Source organism: Neofelis nebulosa, chromosome 8 (assembly GCF_028018385.1).
Source record: "Neofelis nebulosa isolate mNeoNeb1 chromosome 8, mNeoNeb1.pri, whole genome shotgun sequence".
Taxonomy (NCBI): Eukaryota; Metazoa; Chordata; class Mammalia; order Carnivora; family Felidae; genus Neofelis; species Neofelis nebulosa.
In genome coordinates, this window is record NC_080789.1 from 93,251,854 (window position 1) to 93,277,812 (window position 25,959).

At 37.3% G+C, this 25,959-nt stretch overlaps 1 protein-coding gene across 2 annotated transcripts in view; it reads left to right on the plus strand.

Moving 5' to 3' along the window:
- Positions 1-1,575: 1,575 nt before the first annotated feature.
- Positions 1,576-25,959, plus strand: part of EPS8 (epidermal growth factor receptor pathway substrate 8) — a 120,063-nt gene continuing 95,679 nt past the window's right edge. The window contains exon 1 of one of the 2 annotated variants that reach the window (XM_058743575.1): positions 1,576-1,620. The gene's annotated coding sequence lies outside the window, so the exon portion shown is untranslated. Of the gene's footprint in view, positions 1,621-14,061; positions 14,346-25,959 lie in introns of those variants that run through there. The other variant, XM_058743574.1, reaches the window with a different exon arrangement.

The following is a 25,959-nucleotide window of genomic DNA, read 5'->3' on the forward strand; positions in this document are numbered from 1 at the left end:
CACCTGGCACGTATTACTGTAGAACTTTTGTTCTAGTTCTTTTCCTGACTTTGGCACATATTTGAATTCGGAGCCAGTGCTGCCTTTTCCAGGTGATTTGTTTGTAAGATGTTTTTTCCTGAGAAGCCACAGGGACTGAACTTCCTATCCCGTAGGTGAATATGAAATTCGCAGCCCTCTCCCTAAAACCCACCACTCTGTCGTCCTTGACAGTAATGAACCCTCTTCTTTCTTGATGTTTTTCTGTTTGTATTCTTTTCAACTTGTCTGTCATGTGAAAGAAAACAATCCTCCTTGCTTTATCAGGCTCTTCAGTTTTTTTGGGAAATTATCTTCAGATATTAAACTCCCCACGAAGTCTTTCTCACCTTACTGGAAAAGAAGTGACAATTTTCTTCCTGAAACCTTTTATTTATTCAGTTTTTATGTAAACTGACTGACTCCTCACTGGTCATCCTATTAAAGTCTTCTGATCTTTTGTTTATACACAAGTGTGATTTCATTAGATTTATGTGGTGTTCAATGTTTATGCATATACCTGTGCTACTTGTATGCTTTTAGCGTGTATATGTACTTCTGTAATACAGATTAACCTGAAGGGCAGTCTGTATTTAGAGTGTGTGTTTATATCTCTAATAAAACCTAAAGGGAGAATTCTACATTTTCTATGAGCAAGTCAGCACACTGATGGGTTCAGGACAGGCTGCCCCAGAATATACCACTTTGGCATAACGATTATTGTGGATTAAAGTCACTTAAGAAACAGCCTGTGCCAGAAGGACACTGACCCTCTTCTCTCCCTCTGAAAGCAGGAATTAAATTCTCCGTGTGAAGGGTACCCCCCCTGCACCTGGAGGGTAAAAAGCATCCTTATTTACCAAAGAGAGGGAATTCAAGTCTGAGAAGCTTGTATAAACAAACCTTGTTACTGCTTCCTTACTAATTTCCTACCACAAGCACAAACCCCTTTGTCTTGTCATTTCCTCACGAATGTACTTTTTCTTTGTCTAAAAGATGTAAAATCTCCTTGTTTTGGTGATTTCTTTGAAATTCATGTTTCTTTGAGCTCCCATATGTATGAATTAATTGTTATTCTCCTGTTCATCCGTTTTATGTCAATTTGTTGTTAGACCAGCCGGAGAACCTGGAAAGGGACAAAGGAAAAGTTCTCCTTCCCCTTCAGAACTCACCTGAGACAAATTTCAACAAATGTTTAAGACACTGTTTATTGACAGAGCTTATGAATTTTTAAAATTCATATTTCCCCCTCATTTGTATTTTTTTTTCTTCATTCATCTCTCTGTTCTTTGTTGGTGAATCAGGGCTGTTGTAATGAGATTTCTACAGGTCTGAAGTCCAAGGTCAGTACCGAGTAGTGGGTAAGGAACTGTGTGACTAAGAGTTGCTAGTGTAACCCCATTGTATAATTTTTGATAAGGTGACAAAAGTCAAAGAATTAATAACGTAAGTGAAAGTGCTATGTAAACTATATACTGTGTGTGCCCACACATCCTCTGAGAGTGATTTCAGTCATTGCAAAGCTAGTGGTAGAGATAAAGCATGTTGCTGCTGTAATTACTGGAAGTCCCTGTGAATGAACTTGGTTTGGAGATCTAGCAGGTAAGTATAAGATCTGCTGGTTTATCCTGATTTATTGGTGTGGATCCCTGGGCTAGTGGTATCCTAATAGAATGCAGAAGAGTATTTGCCTCAAAGTAAACAAAGTAGATGTTTTTTATGTTCCCTAACAGGATGCCTATGTGATCTTTTGTTTTGACATCGAATTTTATTTCATTGTTAAATGAATCAAAATGATATAAGACTCATTATTCTAATGCATCTTATGGTATTTTAGTTTGGGAGGGGGAAAACCTTGAAGACTGATAGGTTTTAACAATAAAGTAGTATCTGTTCCTTGGAGATACTGGCTTGTCTGTAAACAAGCCCCCTTGCAAAATGGAGCAAGACCAGCCAGGAAAATTTTGTGTGGGAGTTATGCATATGTATGTGTCTTTCTATAAGATGCATGTAAAAATCTAAAGAGCCATGTAACCCCTATTCAACATGTACTTATTACGCTATAGCAGCCAAATTTTAAAGTAGGATTATTGCTGATTTGAATTAATTTCTGTATTTAAAGATATAGAAAGCTTTTGCCAAAACTTATTGACAGTCAGAAAATCTGCCTTGTTAGCATCTTAGTCCTTCTCTGACGTCGAAGTCAGTTGATGGAGACTTTTTGGTGGTATTTGAGACAATACCATACATGTGAAGTGCACGATTTATCCCAGGAGTCTTGGATAAGGATTATATTTTGACACCAAGTTCTGAAAGTTCATGAGCATTAGAGAGGGACTGACTGACCCTTGGGTGATATTTTGATTCCTTATTATGAAACCATACAGCTTTTCTGTTAATGAGTACTGTAATATTCAAAGTCAGAAGGAAGTTAAGAAAGAATGACAACAGGCATCCTTACAGAAATGAAATAATGCTTTAATACTAGCACAGTCAACATATTGGTTATTTTAAAATTGAATTCTGTGTTTGCAGTAAAAATTAAGTTGTGCCCTCGTTGAGATGGAAGAGGTTAAGAGTTAGAATTAAGTTAATGTGTAAGTTTTTTCTTCTGCACTATAAAATGATCTTTTTTTGAGAGAGAGAGAGTGTGTGTGCATGTTGGAGAGGAGCAGAGGAAGAAGGAGAGAAAGAGAGAATCCTTTTTTTTTTTTAAGTTTATTCTGAGAAGAGAGGTCGAGAGCGAGTGGGGGAGAGGCAGAGAGCGACGGGGGCAGAGAGAGAGAGACAGAATCCCAAGCAGGCTCCGCACTGTCAGCAAGGACCAAGCACCATGCAGAGCTGGAACTCAAACTGTGAGATCATTACCTCAGCCAAAGTTGGATGCCTAACCAACTGAGCCACCTAGGTGCCTGGGGGAGAGAGACAATCTTAAGCATGCTCCATACCCAGCCTGTAGTCCAACACAGGGCTCAGTCTCACTACCTTGAGATCCTGACCTGAGCTGAAATCAAGAATTGGACCCTTAACCAGCTGAACCACAGAGATGCCCTGCAGTATAAAATGATTTTAACTTGGGAGTTGGTCAACAGGCACTTTTGGTTTTGGATTAAATGTAATTAGAATAATCTAGGCAGGTATATAAAGAAAGTTTTACCACATGTATCAGATTTATAAAAAGATACACAGATGTGGTTGTTAATTTAGGGAATCATGTCTGATATTCTTCATATATATATATATATATATATATATATGAATAACTTATTGTCAAGCTAGCTAACATACAGTTTATACAGTGTGCTCTTGGTTTTGCTGGTAGATTCCCATGATTTATCACTTACATACAACACCCAGTACTCATCCCAACAAGTGTCCTTCTCAATGCCCATCAGCCATTTATTTCCCCTCTCCTCTGCTCCCGCCCCATAAACCCTTAGTTTGTTCTTTGCATTCAAGAGTCTCTTATGGTTTGCCTCCCTCTCTGAAACTACTTTTTCCCCTTCCCTTCCCCCATGGTCCTCCATTAAGTTGTCTCAAGTCCCACATATGAGTGAAAACATACATCTGTCTTTCTTTGACTGACATTGTTGAGAGTACCAAAAGACCTAACCTACTATCTTTTCTTTTTTTTAATAGATGTAGAATAGGTCTACATTATAGTTTTCTAACTTAGAACTTGACACTGAGAACCTCAATGCAAGGTGTATGTTTATTTTGGTCTAGAGGAAAAATGTTATGCATGTTTGTGTCTTGTACATACATAATAAAAAAAATCCATGCTGGTAGCTAACAGAATGAATCCTATTGATCTCAACGAAAAAGTGAAAAATCAGCAAGAAAAATTTGAGGTTAAGGTTTTAGTGAAAGATCACTGCTGAACTAAGAATGGCATAAAAAGTTTTTTCTCCTTCAAATTGGGATAGATTTTTACAAGTGATATACATACAGTTTTGGTGAGAGTATAAGTATAGCATCTGTGGAGTGTAGGGGAGGAAAAAGTTTTCCTCAGCTCTCTTAGCGTCTCTGGATCTGTAAATTAAACTGACAAAGAAGGAATAATAGGAGAAAAGAATACAGATTTATTTAATAGAAGGTTTTCATGAGATAGGAGCCTTCATAAAGAAAGGAAAAAGGAGGCCTGAGTATTTTTATCTAGGTTAGATGAAAACTGATCAGTTATGGAGGAATATGATAGAATAAAGAGTATGGGATAAATATAGTAAACTGGGGGAGATTTAGCAAAGCCTGTTTGTTCTGATTCTTCTCAGTGTCCCTTTGTCTTCAGAGATAAGGATGCTCCTTTCTTCCTGGTGAATGGAGGGCATCTCTCACACTAGGGTTTTATGACCTATTTCAGGAGAGAAGGGCCAGGGAAGGTCAGAGTGATCTTCCTGCTTCTTCCATTTTCTCAAACTCCTTTACCCTAAATATCCAATATGCCAAGGTTCCATATTCTAGGGTTAGCTTGTCCTAAAACATGTCATTTGTTCCCCTATCTGAAACTTCCCCCAAGAACTTCTAAGGTCTAGAAACTGATTTAGTAGATTATCTGTTGAACCAGTTTCTCAGTCCTGGACATTTCTGTGGATACCAAAGAAAAAGAAAAGGTTAATGGTTAATGGTTAGAACAAACCATTAACCAATGAACGTGGTTTTTGAGTCCAGAGGGCAGTTAGTCATCAAGAATATTTATAGATGCTCGACTCAGAGCATCTTCAGATAGGGTGAGGGCAGAAGGTAGTAACCTGGCAGGTTTTCCTGGTTTGCAGTTTGAATGTCTCTGGTGATGTCATCAGGTGTTCTGGTGAACTTTCTGAGTGGCCCACATAGCAGTAGGCAGGAAGGGTTGTCCATATATGAGTTGTTGTGGTGATTTCTCTGAAATTGATATCAGGTTGTCCAGCTTCAACTTGCAGGGCTTTGGGAAAAAGGCAGTTTTAATTTTTAGTAATTCCAAGTCAGAAGGGTGGGAGAAAAATTGGAAACATTAGTTTGGAGAATTGTAGCTAGATATTGGAGGAGACTAGAAGAATTCAGGATCCCATCTACTTTGTAGGTAGAAAACAAAACCTTAAAGACAATGAAGAGGACTAGAATTTAACACCCACATGGGTATGCTGTAGTTTTCCATTGAAACACAATTTTTGTCTTTATAGTCACCCTCATTTCTATCAAAGATAATTTAAGTAAGACCAATCTGTTTGCCACATGAGTCTAGTTTCATTAACTTGGCATGATCATATCGGTGCAGCAAGGATAGTGGTTGACCATATATACTTTTTAAAAGTCTGCTTTGCCAAAACGTTTTTTAAGTTTATTTATTTATTTTGAAAGAGGAAAGGGGGAGAGAGAGAGAGTGCATGCGCACAGGGGAAGGGCAGAGAGAGGGGAGACAGAATCCAAAGCAGGCTCTACGCTGTCAGCACAGAGCTTGATGTGGGGCTCAATCTCATGAATCATGAGCTGAGATCAAGAGTCTGATTGCTTAACTGATTGAGCCACTCAGGCACCCCCGCTTTGCTGGAACTTCTAATGAGGAATCATAGATTGGACTTTCAAAAGGCTCTTGAAGCTTGTAGACTCAGCCAGTGACTCACTGTCAGATTTTGCCTGTAACACTTATAAATGTGAGTAAAGTCCTCTGTTCTTGAGGTCCCCCAAGTATCCTGAGGTTCCTGGATTCGGCTAGGAAGTAAGGGTACCCACCTGTTAGGCAGAAATCCTATAAGCAAGCTACCAGGTAGTTTTTAGAAGGGTAGCTTTATAAGCATTGGCTCCTTAAAGCTAACCTTGGTTCCTTGAAGCTGTCTGGTCACATCTGATTCTGTGCACATCATTTTCAAATATGACATTCCAGTCAAAGCCTTTCTAATATAAGCAATGTTTACAATTGTGTCCTGTTACAAGGAGGACCGATTTTTATTGAACTTATGCAAATAACTGTATTGCCATGAAAATACGAATACTCAGTAAGAATTCTCAAATTCTGGAGAGATGAGTTGGGGAGAAAAGAGAAATGCTTCAATTCTGTTTACAAAAGTATAATTTACCAAATTGCTGTGAGTTATAAGTAGCTCAAAAGGAAAGAGAAAAAGGTTTCCTTAAATCGGAAAAACACAACATTAAAGAACAAGTGCTACTTCAAACAGAAGTTACAATCATCCATATCAGTCCATTCAGTCCCTTATAATTAATTCTTACTCTGCCTGCTCTTGGGTTAACAGGTTTACGAGTCTATCAGCTCCTACATCAGTTCTGGAAATTCTTACCCATTCCAGTGGCGTAGTGTCAAAGTTTTTCAAGTGATACCATCATAGAGCATTCTCATAGTAGATGATTGTAAACACTTTTAGGAAAGAATCGGAGCAGAACAGTAACTCTGAGCTGTCAGCACGGAGCCCGACGCGGGACTCAAACTCACGAGCTGTGAGATCATGACCTGAGCCGAAGTGGGATGCTTAACTGAGCCACCCAGGCACCCTGGTACGGTTAAAATTCTGATGAGAGTTCATTTGATAGGAAAATTAGTTATTTCTATGGTATACAACAATCTAAGATGATAATTGGATAGAGGGTGGTAACAAATTTCTATGAACTTTGTGTGACTTCTGGAATACCTATCTTAATACGATGTATCCATAAAACATAACCTGAATGTTTACCACCACTTCTTATTTCAGTCTTTCCCATGTCAAACCTAATTATATTAACATCTCTCTTGCATAAGATGAGAGACAAATCCTTTAAGATTTTCCAAGGGCCCTCTGGATAACCTGACAATCAAGTTGATGTCAACAAGACTTTAGGAATTTTGTCAAAAATATCAAAAGGTTTGGACTAGTTGACTAAATAGGGTCACAGATCATTGACCTGTGGTCACATTATCTGTCTGACCAAAGTGAAAGAGGATTTTAAAGGCAAATACATAAGGTTACCTAGTTGTGAACAAACTTTTTTTAATATGGAGGGAACTCAGTTTTCTTAAGTAACCAGTGACCTGATAAAGACAACATGGAGCACAGGAAATTATTCTAAGACAACATCTAAGGTAGATTACTTAAAAGGTAAAGAAAACTAAGAGAAATAGCGATGTTCTTTAAGCTCACCATTTAATACTTAGTTAACCACTTTATTACACTGTGCTCTTTTATCCATTGTGTCATTCAGTCTCTCTGAAGAAGATGCTATTATTTTTATTTCATAGACAAGCAGATAGATTTGGTGGAGTAACTTGGCCAAAGTGATACAGCTGTAAATAATAGCACTGGTGTTTGTACCTGTTTTGCAGATGAACCTGAGTTTTTTACAACTATGTTCTATTGCCTACATTAATGATTTGTTTAAGGTCATATGATACTAAATGATAGAGCCAGGGGAAAAAATTAAGCTTTTAGGTTTCAAACCCATTGGTCTTTGGACCATAACATTTCACCTCTTGACATGGGTTTATTTAACCTCTTTTCCATAGGTCCATCTCCCAAATACAGAGGAATTAGATACTAGTGTTAGAATTGTCATTCGAAGGTCTTGAAACTGCAGATTAAATAAAGCTTAAGAAGTTTTTTGGAGGATCAATATTTTATTGATGAGAAATAAACTTGAAAGTAATCCTTAATATTTTGCTCAACCGCGGTAAACTTGCAACGTATTAACACTTCAGCCAAAGGCCATGTAGTTATATATTCTTCTGCCTGTGCAGACTCTAGCCTGGTGATATTCAAAGAAGTTAAATCACTTTTTGAAATGAATATAGCCTCTGGCAGTTTAATATCGGTGTTTCACTGTGACATTCCACTTCAGATCCTGTTAAAGCTTTGCTGTAATGGCTTCTCTTTATATGACCACAGTACTATGTGCCACTGACACAGCTTGTCTGATTTAAGTGCCCTCTGCCGCCCCTCTTTATTGGTAACACATGAGCTTTAAGGATCATTTGATGTGCAAATTTAATTGCAGGTTTTATTTTTGAAGGATGACATAAGCTATGTCATTCTGATAGCTATTTCTACAGCTTTTTCTAAACTGCTGCTCTGAAAACATGCATTTCTTTCTGTATTGTAATGCTTCCTGATTTACTTTTTCAAGCCTGCTTGCTCAGTTAACTTGTTGAAGTGTATATGTGATGGTTCTTTGCAGTATTTCAGTAGGTATATGCTTTGAAATTAAACTTGGGCGTTTCTTATTTTTTGATAAGATAGGTCCTTATGAGCCTTTGTTTTCTGTATCTGTTGATTTCCCCCTCCTCCCTTTCTTCCTCCCTCCCTTTCTTCCCAGTGCTATAGCACATGATTACAATACTCAAGAGCGGTTGAGTCTCATTATATGGCTAATGTGATAATTTCTTGACTGTATTACAGAGTTATGGTAAAAATACTCTAGAAAGCATCAGTAGGCTTATATGAAATGCCATTTTCTTTCCGAACGACACTAAAGAATCCAGAAGCACTGATGATTTTAATAAAATAAGTACTCGTATCTTTTTTTTTTTTTTTTTTTTTGAGAGTCACGTTTTATGGAAAACAAAGGTTTGGAGGATGATATAGGTTTACAAAATGCCGTTTTACAAGGAACATCTGTTAGTTCTTCTGATATGCATTCACTGAGTCAATTATGAAGGCTAGTACCATGTGAGTCAGGTGAAATAAGGAAGTTCTGAGTGAAATCTTAATAATGATAGGAAATATTGGTACTACATGCCAAAAGCTTCCACTTTTCCTGCCTCCCAGAAATTCTTTATACCTATTTGTTTTAGAAGAGTCTATTTAAATTGGAATTTTTTAGCAGAAATTGGGGGGCCTCTGAAATGTGTTATTTCATAATTTGTGAGGTAAATTGACAAATGTCCTCATAGCAACTAATACTTTTTCCTCATTTGTCATTAGATTCCCTGACTATTCATTCGGTGATTTAATTTTTCTGAAAATTTACCATTTTCTGTTGAAAAGTGTAAAACTGCCATTGACAGTGATTTAGCCAAAATCTAATTAAGTAGATTTTCTGTTTTTAAATTTGAACTGTGAGAATGTTCTAGAATAGATCTGAATGGGAGCTCACCAGTTTGTCTCATTGATCTCATTTTACAGGTGAGGAAATGGAGGCTGAGAGAGATTAAGTTACTTGCCTGAGGTTATAGAGCTACTAAGTGGCAGAGTTGATGCTTCAACACAAGCCTTCAGTTTCTTAGTACTGAGGTCTTTACACTTTACTACTTGTCTTTGATTATAGGACTTGAATAGAAATGAGACATCACTTTTTTGTTTTCACCATTAAAAAAATGTTTTTTTTTTTTTTTTTTTTTTTCTTTTTGATTGTAGTTGTCAAATAAGGGTGTGACTTCCTGGAACTGTATGGGGATTCCTAAGTGGAAAATTGACACACAATATCCATAATCAAATGAGTTTGTGTGGTGTTTCCCTGAGTATATACCTAAACTTTGCTACTTTAAGGTGAAACTACCATTTTGTTCCCTTATATATACCCTGTTACCTAATTTTGCAGTTCATTTTTCTCAAATTCGTACTTCTCTTATTGGAGACTCAAACCATCTGTAGACTTGAAAATGTAATTATGGTACCACTCTTCTAATAGCTTATGTAAACAATGAATATTGTTTGGTCCTGCTATTTATATTTATTCATCCCAAGAAGTGTCCATTATGTTTTTTTGTTTGTTTTCACCTTTAATCCAGATTCTGTGTCCAAACAGTATCTCCAAAATGATAGAGACTCATTTAATCTCTTTTAAAATTTAGTATTTTTTTATTAATTTTTTTAATATCCACTTATTTTTGAGAGAGAGAGAGACAGAGAGACAGAGTGCAAACAGGGGAGGGGCAGAGAAAGAGGGAGACACAGTCTGTAGCAGGCTCTAGGCTCTGAGATGTCAGCACAGAGCCTGACGCGGGGCTTGAGCCCACAAACCGTGAGATCATGACCTGAGCCGAAGTCAGATGCTCAACCAGCTGAGCCACCCAGGCACCCCATCATTTAATCTTTTTTAATATGAGCAAGTTGGTTCTTCATCTCATTCACATCCCATGCATATTTGCTCTTTTGTATGCCTGTGATATATTAATAATCTTACATGACTCTCCCCAAATATGAATTATATTGCACTGCTATTTCATATCTAGATAAGTTGTTAAAGGATTTGGTTGATCATTCTACCCATATGAATTTAGCTAGCTTAACTTGCATGTTATTGAGATTTGGCAATGTGCAATTTAGACTTTAGAAACTTCTTTTGGATTCTCTCATTAGTAACATGTTAGTTTCTTACTTCCAATGAGAGTTTTAAAGTTAGAAGAAGAAGGGTTGGTTTACAGAAAACAAAGCAGATTGTGATTCTTGGGAGAGGAAGTGCTGAAAGACAGATGAGGAACCGCGATTGAAGTGTACAGAAACTGAGAGTGAAGTTCTGCATATTTCCAGGATGAATGTATTGTGACATTGTTGATCTGTTCTGCTTGCCTGTCCTGATAATTTATGTTAATGACTTCATGTCATTTTGAATCTGAAGGTCTTGATACATTTTGCTACATTTTATCTTGTCTGCCTTTGTATTTGTGGTTACAAAGTGTGGAATGTAGGGCAGGGACACCAGTAGAGAGGGGTGTGTGTGTGTGTGTGTGTGTGTGTGTGTGTGTGTGCAATTTCCAGCTTCCTTTAATAGTTATGGAAGACGTGTGGCAACCAAATCTATGTTCCAAATATATTTCTAATGGCTACTTCTGGTACAATGCCCTGTCTTAGAAGGGTGAGGCAGTCAAATACCCACGAGCCTTGCTTGGATTTGTCCCGTGTCATTGACATCCTTTAGTGTGCATATGAATGAATATAGCTATAGTCCATGCAGTTTTTTTTATTAATATTCTCTTTTTTTAAGTATGCTTCATGCCCAGCTCAGAGCCCAGTACAGGGCTTGAACTCATGACCCTGAGATCAAGACCTGAGCTGAAATCAAGAGTCGGACACTTACCCAACTGAGCCACCCGGCACCCCTATTAGTATTCTTAATAATGATTAGTTATATACTAGCCTGAACCTGATTAACCTTTTATAAAACTGTCATTAACATCTTTACTGGTGGTTCAGAACCAAAAGGTGTATCAGAATTCTGTTACTTGGAACATGGGGTAAATATAAACAGGGCTCATGGGATTTGTAGATTTCCTCACCCTTAGAAGATAGGGCATTTACCAGAAGTAGCCATAAGAAACATGTATTTGGAATGTGTTAGATTTGGTTGTTGCACATTTTCCCATGACTATTGAAGGAAGCTGGAAATTGTACACGTACATCTCTATTAGTAAACTTGCCCCCCAGCAGGGAATTGAATGTACCAGTTAACTTACTGTTAGGAAAGTGACTGTCTTAGAAGAATAAATGGCCTATATCTAAGCAGCAACATTTTTGGCATTTAGCAGACCCATGGACCTAAGAGGTATTGTCTTCACAAAGACACACTGGAATTGGTATACCCTTGAGATGTTGTGAAATGTTGTGTTGTGGAATTTTATGATTATATTTTCATTTTGAAAAAGTCTTTCCCTTGTGCTACTGGTCTCCTCACCAAAGAGATATTAGTACTTTCTGGTGTTCTCCTCATTGGTTTCAAAGTTTTATTATTTTTCTTTTCTCCTTTTTTTTTTTTAATATTTATTTTGAGAGAGAGCATGCACGAGTGGTGGAGCGGCAGAGAGAGAGAGAGAGAGAGAGGGAGGGAGAATCCCAAGCCCTGATGTGGGGTTTGAGCTCATGAACAGTGAGATGATGACCTGGGCTGAAATCAAGAGTCGGACCCTTAACCAGCTGAGCCACCCAGGCCGCCCTTTCCCACTATCACTCCTTTCATAGTGCTGCCCCATATCCTGTCCTTTTTTTTTTTTTATGATGCTCTTCTGTTGCAGCCTGGGTTCCCCAGGATACAGACTCTCAGATGGAAATTAGTGTGCTAGAAGTTTCTTAAAAAGTGCTCTTTGGATCAACCCCTGCGGAAGGGAAGGGAGATACCAGTATTGGGCAGAAGGGAAATTAGGCTACTGTGCAGTCCTGATGGAGGTCTGACCCAGAGGGGAGTTCTGAAGCCAGGATGGCTCTCCACCATTGTCCCCCATTAGGGAGAGAGGGCCACGTCTTTATATTCCCTGCAGCCACCTGTCTTTGAATGTGGGCTGCCCTGGAAAGGGAGCATGAGCTTGTGTGAGAAGAATCTTCAGCCAAAGCCGTTCTCAAGAGAGCTGGTAGCTGAAGGCTGTCTGCTGGCAGCCGTTCAACAGGGGGATAAATCATTCAGTCCTGAAAGGGGATCTGAGTGGCACATCACAGTTTCCACTCTGTCCTTTTTGCACAGGTGCTGGAGAGGGCTCACGGCGGCCCGGGGGATGGGTCAGGATTTCCAGGATTGGGGCATTGCAAGGGCAGAGTGGTCATCAATGATAGAGAGGGAAAGTTGGTGTGCAATAGATCCTGCCATATAATTGAATTCCTGCTTTGCTTATTGTCTAAGTAAGTTTTTAAACTTCTATCCATCTATACTAACAATGTTCTCTTTTTAAGTTACAGAAACCTGATGAAAACTCAGGGTGCTCTATGTAGAGAATATGCATGTCTTTGTATATAAATTTTGTATGGTTTTGTAAAACCTACTTGTTTTTTCTGTTTCCTATTCTTTATAGGCTCTTTTTTCTTCCTCCGTCTCTTAATAATTATGCTTTGTTTTTCTATCTTCATGTTAAAAAATTAGTTGAGTACTGTATTTTCTATTTGGTGTATACACACACACACGTGTGTGTGTGTGTGTGTGTGTGTGTGTGTGTGTGTGTGTGTGTGTGTATACCCATTTCTTTTTTAAGTTTATTTGTTTATTTTGAGAGAGAGGGGAAGAGAGAGAATCCTAAGCAGGCTCCATGTTGTTAGTGCAGAGCCTGACATGGGCTCGATCCCGTGAACTGTGAGATCATGACCTGAGCCGAAATCAAGAGTTGGATGCTTAATGGACAGAGCCACCCAGGCGCCCCTGTTTGGTTTGTTAATGTTCAATCACAGTAAATCATTTTCTTACATGTTTTGTAATTTCTAAATTATAGGCTTATCTTCATTTGAGATTTTTGTTGTTGTTTGGTTTAGTTTTTCTAGCTTATAGAGGTCCCATGTGGCCTATAGAGTGTTACTCTAGAGTGGTTTCATTTCTTCTGGATACTCCAGGGATATCACAAGCCTCGGACCCAATTTTATCTCAATTTTTGAGTTTGAAGATTCTCATACAAATAAGATTTAGACTTGAGAACTGTTGTGACACAGGTGTAGGGTTTTAATTTCTGGTTGTTGCATTTCCCCTATGCTTTTACCCAGATTCCCAGAGACAGGTTGTCTTGAAGTCTTACTAAGACAGTGGGTGGATTTGTCCTGTTCCCTGCATCATTTTTTAACTGTGATTGCAGCCTTTTGAAAATAGCTCTGGTTTTTTGAAAGGATCTCAGTACCAACTTTATACCTTGTGTGTCTGAGAGCTCTTTCTCTGCCTGCACATGGTCATCAGGGTACAGTTGGGTAGGTGGTATCCTGTGTTGAGGAAAAGCAGGGCCAGAAATCTAGACTCTTCTTCAGAGAGAATACTTTCTTCCCATCTCATTGCTTGAGAGGGCATCTCCTTACTAATTTCAGTTAGGCCGAAGTGCTGAGGTGATTCCTGTGGTCATTTCTGGAGGCCATAACTGGCAGTATTTACTTTGGTGCATACCACTTTGGCCCTTGGTTCTAGCTTTGGTGTAGCACCAGGGGATTTTCTTTGTCGTAAGTGAAGCTGTGTTATTTCTTTTTAAAATTTGTTACACTCTTTTTCATTTTTTCTGTGTGTTTGCAGTGGAAGGTCTTCATTAGCTCAGTTAGCCACATTGCTGTACCTGGAGTTTCTTCCAGTTACATATTAACCTCTGTTCCTGAGATTCCACCCCTAACAATGGGAATAATAATAGTGTCTGTCTGTATGGTATTAGTTTGGAGCACATCTTAAGTTCTCAGTGGTTGTTAGCTATTATTATTTGCACCATTTACAGCTTTACTTTAGCACCTTAGGGAAGAGTTGGAAATGAAGTGGTTGTGTTTCTTACTTAACAAGAAGAGGAAGTCTTAGTTAACGCCCTAGAGAAACCAGAGGAGAAACTTTGTTCACTATAGTAAAATGCCGAAACTGAAGCTTAGAGTCCCACCCTTTCTGTTGATATGCCGAAGGTCACTTGGCACCCAGAGTGAGCTGAGAGGAATGTCCTCTCAATATTGCCTGGCGGATCGCTTAGGGGAGTCTTGCTTGGATTGTGTGGGTAGGTAAGTTTGACTTTGTGAATATTTACTTTGCTAAGGAGGGCTCTCAAAGGCATAATTATTTTAGAAGATATATATAGACCTTGAAACACGCAGTAATACTTTTTAGTCCCAGTTAGCCTTTTGACAATTTCTTAAATTCCCATTTGGTATTCCAAGTGGATTCTGAACTTGTTGAAATTGGTGCCTCGGGCTCCTCAGAGCCCTGCCTCCTGCCTCTGGGGGATTTTAAAGGATTTCTTTCTGTTAGGTCATATGTTTAAGAGAATCATTTTCCCCCATAAATTGTAGGTGAGAAGAAATCTGTTGACGATTAATAGTTGGGGAAGCACAGATAGAATATATGAAGTTTTCTTAAAAATTACTTTAAGTTAATCTGATAGGCAAAATACTGTGATTATCCTATAAATATTAACTGCTTTGGATTGTTTATACAATGTCAGTTGTACTATGAAAATTTGCTTATTAACCAAGTTCAGTTTTCTTAGGTTGTTATTGGCTTTGAGTCCACAGACTTAACACTGCCAAATTTCTGTGTAAACATTTTGCTTGGGACCTAAACTGTAGTGAATATGTGTATTTAAAGTTTTTTTTTTCTTCTTCCCCTGAGCCTGTGTATATTAATGGAACTTGTAAACATTTAAATAGTCAATTAATGGAAATTTTTAAGGAAAAACTCTTCCAAAAAATTCAATCATGTGATTATGTTTTAAGTATAAAATTTGAGCTCAGTGTGAAATATCTATATATAGATCTATCTATCTATCTATCTATCTATAATTCTTACATAGAGATGTTTTTGTAGCTTTTATCAATTTGTTACATTTAATTTTTTTTAGGAGGAGTCTTTTTGTTGTTATGTTACGAGTAATTAAGTGCAAGGCCAAGATTTATACTATTTAAAAACAAGAGTTAATAGTATTGTATCACAGTATACTAGATAGAGAACAAAAGTAAATAACCGGTTACATCTCTGTTTTGGTGCTGGGAAATGTAGTGTATTCTTGAGTTCAGGTGCCATGGTTATTATGCCTATATTGATCCATTGAAGTACATTCTTGAATATGTTGATTTTTCTCTAATGTGTCTGCTATTTATTAAGACTCTATACCATAAGGAATGTCATCTACACCACAAACTTAAACTTCCCATATAAGCACAATGTGCAACTGTTTGGTAGCATACATAGGTGAGATTCTGTGGAATGTTTATGACCTGAGTTATTCTTAACCTTGTTGCAGAGCTTTGGTCAGCTTTACAGGGTGAACTCTAAAGCAAGTGTCAGTGTCATGCTCAGTATAAATTTTATATATGCTCTCGGAATGGTATGTAATGTGGGGGAGGGGCAGAGAGCGAGGGAGAGAGAGAATTCCAAGTAGGTTCCATGCTCAGTGCAGAGCCTTACATGGGGCTTGATACCCCAACCATGGGATCATGACCTGAGCCGAAAAAACTGAGCCACCTGGGTGCCCCACCTGGAGTTTAGTTTTAAAAGTGGTTTCTGTTTTTTTGCAGATGGACCTGGAAATACTTTCTTCAGTTTAAGTAAATTACATATAGGAGAAAATGACTTTGGGAAGGATAAGATGTTTATACTCATTTTCTGTGTAATTCTGAAATAAATTGTATAGAGAAGTTTCCTTTTTAGTTTATTTTTCAGAGAAATCATGTTGCATTAATTCATCAAGGTAAGCATGAAGAGTTTTAAGCAGACAAAAATTAGCTCATTATATTTTAGATTTTTAAATAATACTTTACTTGAATTGTGTAAAATTTTTGTGCGGATGATACAACAAAGTAGATTTTCATATAGTCTTTTGATCATTTACCCTGTAACAAAGTTCTAATTTAATTAAACAATTATTCTTTAAAATTCTTTTTTCTGTTAGAGTTTAAGCTTGTGTGTATGTGTATGTATATATACATATTTTTTAATGTTTATTTTTGAGAGAGAGAGAACAAGCGGGGGAGGGGCAAAGAGAGAGGGAGACTCAGAATCCAAAGCAGCCTGACGCGAGCACACAGCCTGATGCGAGGCTTGAACCCACAAACTATGAGGTCATGACCTGAGCTGAAGTCAGACACTTAACTGACTGAGCCACCCAGGTACCCCCCGTGTGTATATTTTTAATTTTTAATTTTTTCATGAAACACTGAAAAGTGGACTTTCAGCTAATCAAAATGTATTATTTTAGTTAAAATTTGTGGCATTTCTGTCTGCTGTATAGAATACATTAACAGATTCAGGGACATGATTAGAAGAAACTTGTAGTAGTTTTAATTCTTAATATATACTCTAAGGTATTAAAGCAATATGTGAAATACTGTGCTCTTTGTACTTAGTGATGTAAAATCTGAGCTGAAATGGAACATGTGTTTCTTATACTTGCCTTAGACCTTATGTGCACATTAATCCAAGAAGGTTTTGCTTTGGGAGAACATTGATATACAGCTTCTTGACTACTAAAAAAATATTGTGTCAGATATTTAGATGTAATTCAAAACCATATTAACTTTCTTAATTATATGATCTAATGATCAGATTTAAATATCTGCTAATATTATTATTACTCTTAAGTTGTATTCTTTTTTTTCCCTCATTGTTTCCAAAAATATACTTTCCTCTCATTTTGCAGGTAATTTTTTTATGCCACTATTTTTTAAAATTTGCCAGACCAAATGACACAGTTAGGATCCATTAAGTAGAGCTGTGAATATCAATCTTGGACACAAAGCTGGGGATTGTTGTTGGGAAAGCCCTCCTGCTGCTCTTACTTGGCATTCCAAAGACTCTGAATGAAGTCTCTTCACTTATTTCAAAGCCTGGGTTTGTGAAGGCCAGTTGGGCTCCCTTTTGCTCATTCATCACTGATGTTACACTCTTCTGGTTAAAAATTGTCAGTGACTTTCCCATTTTCCATCAGATAAAATTCAAAGTTTGTTATAGAACTTATTATTTGTCATCATGTATCTTAATTTGTGGCCTACGTGTCTTGATCTTTATGCTTTATTATATATTTCCTGCCTTTTTCTTTATTCGTGCAGCAATTAGAAAGCGTTTCCCTCATAATCAAAATTTAACTCATCCATAAGGTCTGCTAATCACCCCCATTAAATTTCTCCTGGTCCCTTTTTCCAACATTGAAAGTAATCTGATTTTTTTTTTCCTGCATTTAAAAAAATTTTTTTATTTATTTTTGAGAGAGCATAAGTGGGGGAGGGGCAGAGTGAGCCAGACAGAGGATCTGAATCAGGCTCTGTGCTGACAACAGGGAGCCTGAAATAGGGCTTAAGCTCACAACTGCAAGATCATGACTTGAGTTTAAGTCAGATCCCCACCTGACTGAGCCACCCAGGTGCCCCTTCTGCATTGTCTTAAGGTGCTTCATGTTCTGTCTTGTGTTGTAGTTATTTTTACATGTGTTATAATATTTTACCCCTCCTGTATAGCCTCGACCAACTTTAAATGATCCACTGAATTACTTAAGTCTCTTACCTCTTACTAGGATGGATGGAGGTGGTTTCATCATGTTTCTCCTGTGTTACCTTGTATTCAGGAAATACTCATAAATATTTGGTGAGCAAATAAATGAAATGACATGACAGCGTGTTACCACCAGACATTTTATTCCTCTGTTGGAATGGACATTTGGGGATAGGGGATCAGTTAGAGAAGAAAACAATTGTGACATAACTGTCTGAATCCGAGCTGTCCCCAGAAGGGAAAGCTGAGGGAACAGTCAAAGATGCAGTTAAGAAATGTTTTAGATCATGTTTAATGGCTTAATACTGACGAAGAAAGAACAACGTTTTCTAGATAAACACTTTGGGCTAATAGGAAATTGAAGAGTAACACAGGCTTTGTAGATCGTGACTAGAGTTCTGAGTCAGAGAACATTAATCATGAGTCTGTAGTTTGGGAATGAATAGTCAGTTCTTCTATAATGCTTGTTTTGAAAATGGGAATTTATTCCTACATTATTGGTACTAGGGAACAATTTGAGGATAACGTAAATTTCACACTTCTCGTGTGATATTATCTGAGAAATAGTAGGTGAACACCGAAAGTTCCACCTGGTTGACCTGAGCCACATAGGAATACACAAAATGCATGTGCACAGTCCTCGGACATCTCCAGCTACCTCACTTCATTGTACGCTATGAACTGCAAACACACCCATATCTTTTATAGTTTTCTCTCCAATTTCAGATAACCCTTTTCCCTCCATTTCACAATAACTTACTTAGCTGTAACCCTGTGGCAGCCAATTCCACAAGCAAACTTCAGGTCTTTTTCAAGGTAAGGTACCATGTTTATTGTGGTTTTTATTTTTTTTAACCATTTAACATATGTAAAACTGCTACAATCTTTATTAGTTTTTTTCCTTTTTTTTATGAAGTGTCACTGACAGAGTTTTTGAGTGTTGTGCTTCTAACCCCATTTTCTCCATAAGCCTTGTGGTTTTAATGATGTGATTTTGCATTGCATCATGATTTTTAGGAATATGTGTGTTGCATTATAACAGAACATGCTTGTCCTAATTGTTAACCTACAGAGTGCAAACTGATGGTTCTCCCTCTCTTTTTCCTTCATTTCTGCTCTTTGTCTTCCCTCTCTTTTGATGGTGAAAGAAACTAAATAGACCCTGTAAGGAGGGACACAGCATGACAGAGCAAAATACCAAATGATTTTTTTTTTTTTTTTTTTTTTTTTTACAAAAAAGGGCATAAATTTACCAGTGGACATAAATGGGTATCTTCAAAAGCAGGCAGGGACTGAGAAATAAATACAAAAGCCGGTGGCCTCCTGGAGTAAAAATATATCTTACCTTTAAATAAGAGTAATTATGTTTAACATTTTTTGAGCCTTTACTATATGCTGGGCACTGTGATAAGCGCTTGACATAGTTTACGCCATGTAATTGTCATAAAACGCTATAAAGTATGTGTTATTACTGTCTTCATTTTACAGATGAGGAAAATGAAACTTAGATGGGCTAATTAACTTACCCAAGGTAGGTAACTCATAAATATAAAGGGCAGAGCCAGTTCTAGAATCAGGTCTGACTTCTGAGCCTTAGATTTTAGTGGTCTGTCACAGTACTTTGTAGATTATAAATTAATAAACTACAGGTGTTATTTCCTCTACGCTTCTTAACTGTGTCTGATTGGCATCACGGGCTATTTCAATGCCTGTAATAATTGAAGAAACTGAGGTGCCCAGGCTAAGAAATGTGCAGATTGTCAGAGGCAGAACAATAACAGAAATTAATTCTAATACCTAATTCAGGGGTTTTTTTGTTTGTTTTTTTTCTGGAGTTTATATATAGAAAGGGAGAAAATTTGGACAGTTGGCAATAAGGAGGTAGGCTGAGCTGAATAGAAGGAGAAATAATTGCTTTGGAAGTTGGAAAAAAAGGAGGTGAATTTGTAACAGAATTGTTAGAATTGAAAGATGAGAGCCCAATGGAGAATGAGCAGAGGGGATTCTCACTCTATGTCGTGGGTAGCCCAATCAGATTCTCATAAAAGAACTAAAATCAGTACCAGTTTTGATACAAGGTTATAGCACAAGAAATCTGAGGTCATGAGCATAAAATAGCTATATTATAAATCCTGATTAGTAGTAGGCTCAGGGAGAAAAAAAAGAGGAAAGAGAGAGGTTATGCTAAAGGATGCTTTCAAAAGACTTTATTTGTACTGATTTTATTGCTTGTCCTTAGTCACTTTTTCTTTATGTGGCCAGTTACCTCACAGGGCCTTACATAGAAACACGGACACAAGTGTTTAATCCCTACTTGTTAAATGGAAGCATTGATGAATAGTGGAGAGAGTAGTTCTTCAGTTGAGTGTTGATTAAAAGCTAAATATTATACAGGTAATGGATAAATAAGGGTGGAATTGATGAGTATTTATGTATTTAGAGCAAGGGATTAGCAAACTGACCAATAGATTATTTTATTTCTATAAGCCAAGAATGGTTTTTACATTTTTAGTAGATTATTAAAAACAAAAAATTATCAACAGAGACCCACAAGCCCCAAATATTTGCCACTTGACCCTTTATAGAAAGTTTGTCAACACCTGACCTGAAAAATAGTCCAAAAAAAAGTTAGATTGTTCTCTTTTAGGAAATCAGATTAGGGAATGGAAACTGGTATTATATTTCATAGCTACATTTCTGAACATGTGCCTTTTTTCCCCTCATATGTGGGAAGGAGTTGATATTTATTAAAAATATTTTGCGAGGGGCTCTGTATACCTTTTATTTATTTCTCATACCCTTAAAAGATATCATAACTACTTTAATTTTTTTAAATGTTTATTTTTGAGAGAGGGAGAGAGAGACAGTGAGAGGTGGGGAGGGGCAGAGGGAGAGGGAGACACAGAATTTGAAGCAGGCCAGCACAGAGCCCGATGTGGGTCTTGAACTCACAAACTTTGAGACCATGACCTGAGCCAAAGTTGGACGCTTAACCGACTAAGCCACCCAGGCATCCCAGATACTATAACTACTTTAAGTGAGGAATCCTGGCTTGTAGAAGCTAAGTAAACCTAAAGTTTCACACTTAATGAGTAGTGGGATTCCTATATATTTGGGTCTCCCACATAAGAAAATGATAAAAGTTGAGTATAGACTATTCAGAATTCTGGCTTGAAAATATCTAAATAGATATCATATGTGGACATTTGTAGTATCTTTAGCTAGTATCTCAAATATAAACAGAACATTTAAGTTTCACATACAAAAAATAGGACTGTTTGAAGAATTGTAATTTTATTATAAAATTTGCAAATGAAGGAAGATCTTTGGATAAATTGTGGAGTTACAGAGATAAAGTGTAAAGAAAAAATTCAAGACTCATCTGTTTTTTTTTTAAACATTTATTTATTTTTGAGACAGAGACAGAGCATGAATGCGGGAGGGTCAGAGAGAGAGGGAGACACAGAATTCGAAGCAGGTCCAGGCTCTGAGCTGTCAGCACAGAGCCTGATTTGGGGCTTGAATTCACGAACCGTGAGATCATGACTTGAGCCAAAGTTGGACGCTTAACTGACGGAGCCACCCAGGCGCCCCTGAAAGAATTAAAATAATATTCACCTAAAAGAAAGATGAGACTTAAAACGTTTTCAATATAAAGTACAGAATAGAAAAGTTTATTCTGCTTCAATAGAAAGTATACTGGGCAGCCATTTATTTTTGAAAAGCTCATGTTACAAATATTGGCCCATAAGTCTAATTATAAAGCCTTATGAAGAAGATTTCAGGGTACTGTGAAAACATGCAATGAGGGATCTAATAATATAGATTGGAAGGTCCGGACAGGACATCCCAAGAGGGGTCATTTAAGCTGCAATGCAGGAGTCAGGCAAAGACAAAGAGGATAATTATTCCAGACAGATAATGATAGGCCTTGAGGATGGTAAGAGTTTGGCATATTCAAAGGAATATCAAAGAAGGTCATTGTGTCTCCTAACGACTCTGAGGACAGGAATTATATGTGTTTTGTTCTTCCTTGTATACCCAGCTTCATACGCATAGTATCTGTTGGCACATAGAAAGCCCTTAGCAAGATTTATTGAATGGACAAAGAATGAATGGACATTTCACTGGGAAATTCATGGTATAATTGTGAGTATAGGGATTCCTTGGATGAAGGCTACTACTCTCTCTCTGAAGCCTACCTAATTACATCAAACTGTTCAGATTGTTGGTAATCCCAGATTATCCTAGGTCACTTGCAGCCCAGATGTCCCAAACCTTGGTAACTACGGTCAGAGGGTCTGAATGGAACTTGGACCAAGAGTTTGCATAGAAAAAGCAGGAAAAAAGGAATGTAGACTGTTTCAGCTGGGTCTGATCCTGAGAAGGAAAGTACATTTGCATTATTACAACATCAGGAATAAATCTGAGCTAGAATGAATATTGCCATTTTTCTAAAAATAACCAGCCTAAGGGAAGGGTGTTCCTTACTAGAACATGTGATCCCTGATTCTCTGGGTGATCACTGGTGGCCAAATAGCACATGATCATCAGGCTTAGAGGTTTAATTAAAAAGTTAAATACTCAAATGCTTATTATTTGTGTAGCTTATTTCTTCAAAATCATATTTGGACTTCTAAATTTAGATAATTTCACTTATTGGTTTGAGTGCATTGAGGAATTTATAAAGTAGAAAGGATGGGGAGAGGATTGCGTATTTCCCAGGTCTGTGATATAAAGTTGTAGTAACCCCGGAAGGACTATTTTACAAAATATTAAGCATGCATTGGAGGTAAAATAGAGGTTTACGACAATTAAGGGAAGAGAGGATGACTTTAAGTGGGAAGGTAAATGGGAATTGGAGAAGAAGGAAAGAAAACATTTCAGGGTTATTCATAAATGATGGCCTTTGAGTTAAAAAAAAAAAATAGCCGCTAAGTGGTAAAAACAACACACGTACAATTGATTATACAACAATTTCATAATGCCACTTGCGTATGCCTTACTTAAGCTTAAACTTCAGTGAACTTTAGTTTAATGGTATCACATTGTTGGGGGTTTAATATGAAATCTGAGGCATTCCCTACTGGATGTCATAAGTCTATTTCCTTACAAAAAGAGAAATATTGGACAGCAGATGAGGTAAGTACTCACTAAGACCTCTAAGTTTATTTCTATCAGTGAGACAAAAAAAAAAAAAAGACTCTTCCCCTTGCCCCCTGGAGATAATACAAGTTTTACAAAGGATGTGTTGGGAGGGGAATTGGCAGTACTGGCATGTGAAAAACTCTTAGATGTTTATTTTAGATGGATTCTCTCTTGAGTATTAAAATTAGTGAGTTAGATATTGTCAGTGCCATTGGGCTCATTTGCAGGAACAGAGGATATTCTAACTATTGCAGGTAACAACTGATTTGTCCTAAGGCATCAATTTCATGACAATTTTCTTAACCGAAAGTACAGGCATGTTCTTTAGGGCTTTTAAATAAATCTTAACAATTTTTGTTAACATCATTTTATAATTCCTATTGATATTTGGTATGGTACTTAGCAATGGGCTAATTCATTATAAAAGCAAAATCTAAATATTTTCTTCCTTATCGCTTTAAAAGCTAGACCTTTGAAGCCATCTTATTTAATATATGTATATTTAATATGTCATCTGACCCTTGACCAATGTGGGGGTTTAGGTACTGACCCCTTGCAGAGTAGAAAATCCACATATAACTTTGTCCCCAAATTTAACTGCTAATAGCCTTTAGTTGATTAGCAGAAATTTTGTATATGTATCATATATTGTATTCTTAGAATAAATAAAGCTACAGAACAGAAAGTGTGATTAAGAAAAGCATAAGTAAGAGGAAATAGATTTACAATATTGTATGCATTTATTGAAAAAAATCCTTGTATAGGTCGAGTGCAGTTCAAACTTGTGTTTTTCAAGGGTCGGTTGTATATGTGCATATATATACATGTGTATGAATTTACCCGCCCTTGGAATACTGATATATTTTATTGCTCAATGCCTGTTTTCCTCTAAGTTTCTGTGCCTACTAAATTGTTTAAAAGTTCAATTAAAAAGTGAAAAATGCAGAGAAATTTAAAAAAACTCTAAGCCTTTTCATAAGTCAGATGATCCTTTTGTACAGGAGCATGTCGATTCCAAATCATTTTAAACTTTGAAAGTAATTGTATGTGTACCTTGTCTTATTTTATCCCCTCAACACACTGTGAGATCGGTTATGTTGGGATGGAGCATGGAGCCCTACTCCATTTGACTAATAAGAAAGTGAAGGATTGGTGAAAAATGGCCTTTGCGAGAGGGACTGCCAAATCATGTTAGCGCTGATGGTAACAAGGATTGGTAAAAACTTGATCAGTGCTTTTTGTTTGTTTGTTTGTTTGTTTGTTTGTTTGTTTCCAAAACACAGTTCCAATTTGTTGGTCTTACAGATTAGGAATTTTGTCTCTTGATCTTTATTAAAGTGGAGTATATGATAATCTAGCGTATTTCAAATAAAAAAATACATACATATGTGTATATGTATGCACACACACACAAGATTGTAGGATGGTTTTAAGTTTTTTTTTACAAGTGTGTTTGCCACATGTAAATTCTTTATGCTTCCATTACATCCTCATTTACAGCCTTCACCTTAGTGGACCAGGTGGCCACACCTAATGGGCTTGCCGACATGACGCAGTCTTTTCATTCCTCAGGTTTATTTTTTATTATTGTGTAAAACATCCATGACATAAAATTTACCACTTTAATAATCTTTAAGTGTACATCTTCATGAACTGAAACTCTGTACCCGTTAAACAGTAACGACTACTCTTTTTTTCCTCCCTCCTTCCCCCCCCCCCCACACCAGCTCCTGGATTCTTTTTTTTTTTTTCCTTCCTGGATTCTACATTCTATCTCAATGAGTGTGACTACTCTGGGTCCTCATATAAGTGGAATCATACAATATTTGTTGTTTTGTGACTGGCCTATTTACTTAGCATAATGGCTTCAAGGTTCATCCGTGTTGTTGGATGTACCAGTCTTTCCTTCCTTTTGAAAGCTGAGTAATATTCCATTTCGTGCATATACATTTTCCTTATCCATTTACCTGTCAACGGACACTTGGCTTGCTTCCACCTTCTTCTGATGTGAATAGTGCTGCTGTAAACATGGATATATAAGCATCTGTTTAAGTCCTTGTTTTCAGTTCTTTTGGGTGTATATTCAGAAGTGGGACTACTACAATGTACACGGTAATTCTGTGTTTAAGTTTTTGAGGAGCTCTGCCATGGGTTTCCACAGAAGCCACTTCATTAAAGGAATGTTTTCAATGGCTGACAAACAAAAACAACCTTCAGTTCTCTTACTCTCTGGATTTTTAAAATGAACTTTCCTGAGGCGCCTGGGTGGCTCAGTCGGTTAAGCAGCCGACTTCGGCTCAGGTCATGATTTCATGGTCCGTGAGTTCAAGCCCCGCATCGGGCTCTGTGCTGACAGCTCAGAGCCTGGAGCCTGTTTCAGATTCTGTGTCTCCCTCTCTCTGACCCTCCCCCGTTCATGCTCTGTCTCTCTCTGTCTCAAAAATAAACGTTAATAAAATAAAATGAACTTTCCTAAAACAGGATGTGTGCAACTTCAGTGGATTTCTTGTGTATCTAGTAACTGTTGAAAATATGGGCTGTGTCCTTGTACTATATTTTAGATTAAATTATCTTCCTGTTTCTCTTTGGAGAATTCAGATTTGAAGAAGTTATGGGAATGACATGGGTGAATCTTAGTTTTTCCAAAAAGATATCTAGCACAGAATATTCCCATAGGAATGAAAGAAACTGATAAAATTTCCTTAAAATAAGTTCGCTTTAATTCCTAATCTTGTCTGTCCTTCAAAATGCCCCCATACTTAATTAAAAATTAGTAATATGATTTTGTGTTTCCATAAAGATTAAGTCTGAATTTCTGTGCATGCTCTACAAGGCCCCTCACGATCTGGCGTCAGGCTTTTCTCAACTATAATACATCTTGTATTGCAGCCACACTGAATATCTCCCTGTTCTCTGAAGCTCATGTCCTTCCATGTACCATGCTTTACATATGCCTGGAATGCTCTCTCACTGCCCTCGCACCTT